This window comes from Haliaeetus albicilla, chromosome 8 (assembly GCF_947461875.1).
Source record: "Haliaeetus albicilla chromosome 8, bHalAlb1.1, whole genome shotgun sequence".
NCBI lineage: Eukaryota > Metazoa > Chordata > Aves > Accipitriformes > Accipitridae > Haliaeetus > Haliaeetus albicilla.
In genome coordinates this window covers 1,982,383-1,987,675 of record NC_091490.1, presented here as the reverse complement: position 1 = coordinate 1,987,675, position 5,293 = coordinate 1,982,383, and positions in this window count along the sequence as shown.

Here is a 5,293-nt window from a genome sequence, read left to right as displayed (position 1 = left end):
CAGACCTACAACCTGACAAAACCAGAGAGTGTAAGGGCTGCAGCTGCTGATTTCACTTCTGAGTTTGAACTCTCTTTCCTCCAGTAGTATTTTTAACATTAGCAGTTGCCTATTTTCTGACTGGGCTCCAGCCTTCTTCCATCATCAGCTTTACCTTCGATTCTCATTAAAGTAGTTGGAAAAGAGGGAGCCCTGCACCGTTTGAAACTTCTTACATTTTTGGATAGCAATTTTTTTCCTTACAAAGCCTGTGAACACAATGGCTGAATAAGCCATTCCTGGTCTTGGTTTGGTTTGCTTTAGAAGTCTACTTTTATGTGTGCTTTTGATCCCAGATAAATTATTTTGTCGTTCGCTTCCAGAAGCCGAGCACGAATGGCCACCATAGCATACATTTGAATTTCATGACATCATTTACATCCACTTTATTTTCACTATGCATAAGGGAAGTCCATACTCTTTACTCACTCTTCTTCCTTATTCCAGCATTCATCACATTATGAGGGTGGGCTGAAGCAGAAAGCACCTTGACCTCAGTACGTTGAGGGCATCTACCCATGGAGAGTCCTTCCAGGTTTGTAGCACTGGAAGCTCTGCAGAAATAAGGCGCCGAGGTAGCAGCAGGCACCCATACCTCGTGTCCCACGGGGCAGAGAAGCGCTCCCTGCCTCCCCTGCGCTACCCACCACAATCTGCTCTTGGCAGCAAAGCTCTGCTGGGGGACAGTTTGCGATCCCCCCTCCCGCAAGCAAGCTTCACCTGAGGTAGCTGCTATTCCCTGAAGCGCACGCTCAGCGAGCTACCTTAGCTCTTGCATTTACAGCTACGCGTTGGCATATGCCCAACGCATCATATAGGCTTGCCCCCCCATGAAAGCCAGGCTACCAGGGCGGCACGGCTGCTGCTGGTGGATCTCAGATGGCGCAACTTCGCCTGAGGTGTACGGGACTACACGACGACCACTGAGAGCCTCTTTCTTTGCCCTCCTCCGCTTGCAACCCTCCCTGCTTCACTACCAGTGCTCCTCGGGAGCTGGCCGCCGTCACCAAACTTCACACGTTCTCGTGGCAACTGGTGCCGGTGCTTTCCCGAGCTTTGTTTGCAGAATCGCAGACACCCCCTCCTCTCAGAGAACTGATGACTCCGTACTTTCCTTGACATCATCCCCTGCCTGGTGGAGCAGGGAGGTTGGCACAACGTCCTCGCAGCGCCAGCAGCTCCGTTTGCAGTGGGACCTCGCGCTTCGGCTCTTCTCCTGCAGTCAACATGGGGCAGAGGTTCTGGTGAGACAGCCGACCGCGGGGAACACGCTGTTCTCTTTGCCATTCGTAAGTATCACGCACTTTCGCCCGGAGCTTTGTGCTTGACGCAAGTCAATGAAGAAAGAATCGTGCGAAAAAGCAGACCTTGGTGCTAAAAAATAAGCGAAGAGAAAAAAAGAAAGCAACTGCGTTTTGTGAAGGGTAATGGATCGGTGGTTTTCAGTTCAGCTTCCTGTCACCAGGACACAAAACTCCGATCACCTAGGCCACCCCACAGGCATCTCCCTTAACTGTATCATCGATGAGTAAAATACCGCTCAAGGTCTGCTAGCGCCAGCTGAGCACACCGTGTAATGGCTGCTGCCACCGTGTTTTTTCCAAGGAGAAGTAAATACGTGCAGCGAGGGGTAGCAATGCACAAGGCCTCGATAAGAAACATGAGATAAGCTTCCACATAAGCTCCTCACGGCGTCCCTTATATGAATCCTGGTTTCGCAGAGTGCGGATCACGCCTGTGCCGGGAAGCAGTTCTGTGAAAAGTGAAAATACAGTGTGAACTAAAAGAAGACGGAGGGGAAACAAGATATATACTTAAAAAGAAACTGTTGATATTTGGAGTTTCGAAGGGTACAGACTTGCACAGTTCACACATGATATTGTAATGAACGTTGTCAGCTCTCTAGAAAGAAGGAGAAACGTTACGCCGGGCTTTGGGAGAGAGGTGAAGGGGGCTGGAGGCTCAAATGCAAAACTCTGGACTCTTGGAGGCTGCCAACTTTGTGCTTCCTCCCCCCCTTCAGCTGAACGTCTGCCCCCAAGTACCTTTGCCACAATTGCCAAGCTAGAAAAAGTTCATGCCGTCAGGGAGCTGCTGTCAGGAAAACCGAGTTTGCGGTATCCATGTCCAGAGAAGAGAGGGAAGGCTGGGAACAAGTTCTTAAAAGCTCTCTTAAATATGGTGGTAGTCTGTGGGAGCGCTGCAAAAATGCGAGAAAGCGAGAATCCCCCGAGAGGGAAGACGGGACAAGCCCCCGTCTCCTGGCAGGCGAGGCGGGGGGTGGCGTTTGTTCTAGTTGCACTTCTTCTTTCCAGTTTAAGAGGCATCACGCAGGTAGCGAGAGGTCTCCTTGGAGTTCCGCAAACTTTTCCCGGTAATCTCCTCCTCCTCCCTCCTCGCCGCCTGCTTCTGCCGGTGACATTTCCTCCGCGTTACCTGCCCGGGCAGAAAGCCGAGGGGCCGGGCGGGGGGGGGGCGAAGGGGGTTCCAGCCTCTGCCGAGCTGCTGCCGCTCCTTTTCCTGCCCGCAACCCGCCGCTCGCTCGGCGCCGGCTGAAGAACTCCGGGCGGACCCAAGCGCCCCCCCCGCCATGCCCCGGCGCTCCCCGGCCCAGCCGCCCCGCCGTGTTTGCGGGGCTCCGGGGTGAGTACCCGGGGACGGGCATCCCCAAACCGCCCCCCAGCCCCGGGTTTTCGGTCCCAAAGAGCCGTTCCCGGGGCGCCGGCGGCGGGGGGAGTGCGCGGGGGTGGGGGGGGGCTGGGAAACGCAGCATCCCGCCCGTGGGTACCCCGGGATGCTGCCTGCTTCGGGATGCTGCTCACTCCGGGATGCTGCCTGCCTCGGGATGCTGCCTGCCTTGGGATGCTGCCTGCTTTGGGATACTGCCTGCTTCGGGATGCTGCCTGCCTTGGGATGCTGCTCACTTCGGGATGCTGCCCGCCTTGGGATGCTGCTCACTTCGGGATGCTGCCCGCTTTGGGATGCTGCCTGCTTCGGGATGCTGCCTGCTTTGGGATGCTGCTCACTTCGGGATGCTGCCCGCTTTGGGATGCTGCCCACCCTGGGATGCTGCCTGCTTTGGGATGCTGCCACTCCGGGATGCTGCCACTCCGGGATGCTGCCTGCTTTGGGATGCTGCCTGCTTCAGGATGCTCGTTGCCCACCCCAGGATGCTGCCTGCAACCCCGGGACAGAGCCCCCCCCAGGGGAGCGCAGCACTGGAGGGCCATCCTCTAGAAATAACGCCATCCCTTTCCCTCGTACGGTGAGGTCTTACAAAATACCTTGCGCTCGGTAGCTCTGGCGAAGCGTCACTGACCTCGGCCAGGATGGCGGCACGGCCGCGGTTGCCCAGCCGGAGAGCACCGGGTCCCACCGGCCTCACTGGGCTCGGGGCAGGCAGGGCAGCCGGAGCAGCCCCCGCGAGCATGCCGACGGGGGGAAGTTTCCCTAAAACTGCAGCGAGGGTTAGTAGAGATCTGTAAGCAACAGCGCAGTTCGGGCACAAATAGCGGTCGGTTGGGTTTTTTTTCTGGGCAAAATGTAACGGTGAGAAATGTTCCTCTTTCCACCGGTGTTCGGTCGGTTGTTCTGGCAGGTTCCGTGTGAGACCCTTACAACAGATGCTTGCTTTGCCTGGAGGTTTTTTTAGGGAGAAACGAGGGCAAGGACACAAAAAGGTGGTTAAAAGCAAACTACAGAGCTTTTGTGCTTTACAAGCGATTTCATTTAGGAACTTGAGTTGACTGCTGCCAGTATGGCCACTCCATAGGTAAACAAAATGTGCGGTCTTTAGCCCTTGTGTTTTCAACTGAGATTTCACAGAGATAGGTATGCATAAACAGGCATGATCTCATACCCTGTGAACACCTTATATACTTCCTCGCCTTTGTACTTACCAAGACAATGTCCTTTATATTTTCTTTAACCTATGCACAATGATACCATTTTTCCCTCATTGATGTGGAATCTGGAGTTTTTCTTCTTTGATTTTTTTCTTCCACGCACCTTTGCTCTAAGCTGAAGGTTATTTCTCATTCTTTTCTCATATTTTACTCTGATCACAGTTTATATGCTCTGCTGCACTCATATAATGCTGCATAAATTGTCTAGCACTTACCTAAGTAAACCACTGACAAAAATTATTTGAAGCAAGACTATTTTTATCTGTTGACTCAAGTATTTTGGGTACAGCTTTGCTGTCAGAAAGCAAACTGTCTGAAGGATGTTTACACAGTCACTGGGCAATTTCAGTTTATTGGAAGGCAGAGCATTTACTTGAAGAACCTTGGTGCTGTGATTGCTCATCCTTGCAGTTACTAATCACCTACGGAAGGCACCGCATGAAGTGTCTTTGTGTGAAGCTGAGGCACTGCGGCAAGGCTTAACATTTCGGTCTGAAGAACATCGGGATTCAAATAAAGCAAGGCGTTAATACGCATTTTGGCAAATCTTAGGTATTTCACATTCGCATCAGATATCTGTTCACTTCAAAAACATGGAAAGGATCCCATCTCATTATATAAAACCAACCTGAAATAACTTTTTTGTTTGCTTTTATATTAATATACACATAGCAAAGACTATATTGTGCAATGCATCCCCACAGAAGTGCCCCCCCCATCCAAGATGGCATGAAAAGGAGTCAGGATTTAAAGTTTCACTTCACAGTAGTTTGTTTCCAGTGTGGCACCAAGTTAGTAAAATAGCTGCATCTCTGTGACAGGTCAGGAGTTACAGAAAGTGCTTGTTGGTGTATTCACTTCTGAAGTATCCCATATATTCTCACTGCTCACGTAGTTCTGCCGGGGAAGGGTAAAAATAGGAAATAGTTGTTAATGCTGGTTGCAAAACGTATGGGAAAATACCGAGTTCAGGCTGACCTTGAATAATTTGTGTAAAACGTTTCTATTCATAACTTCAAGTAATGGAGCGTGCGTTTAATCTAGGAAGTCTAGACATGGCATAGGTTTGCATTTGAACAGAATTTTTGAGCAATCCTGTGGAGCTTAAAACATTTGAAAAGCTGTTTTGTTCATTTGTGTCGTTAACAGGGTGCTTACTGCGTGTGTCTGCAGCTCTGTCCGTCAGGGTAGGGTTAGATAGTCGCAAATAAGCTGTGTGGGCTGGCTTTCCTATTGGAAAGCAGTCGAAGGAAATTGTAAGATTGCTAGTTCCCAAGGTCTTATCCAAAATTTTCTGTGTCATACTCAGGTCTGGGAATTTTGAGACTGTGTTAATCATCTGGGATGAG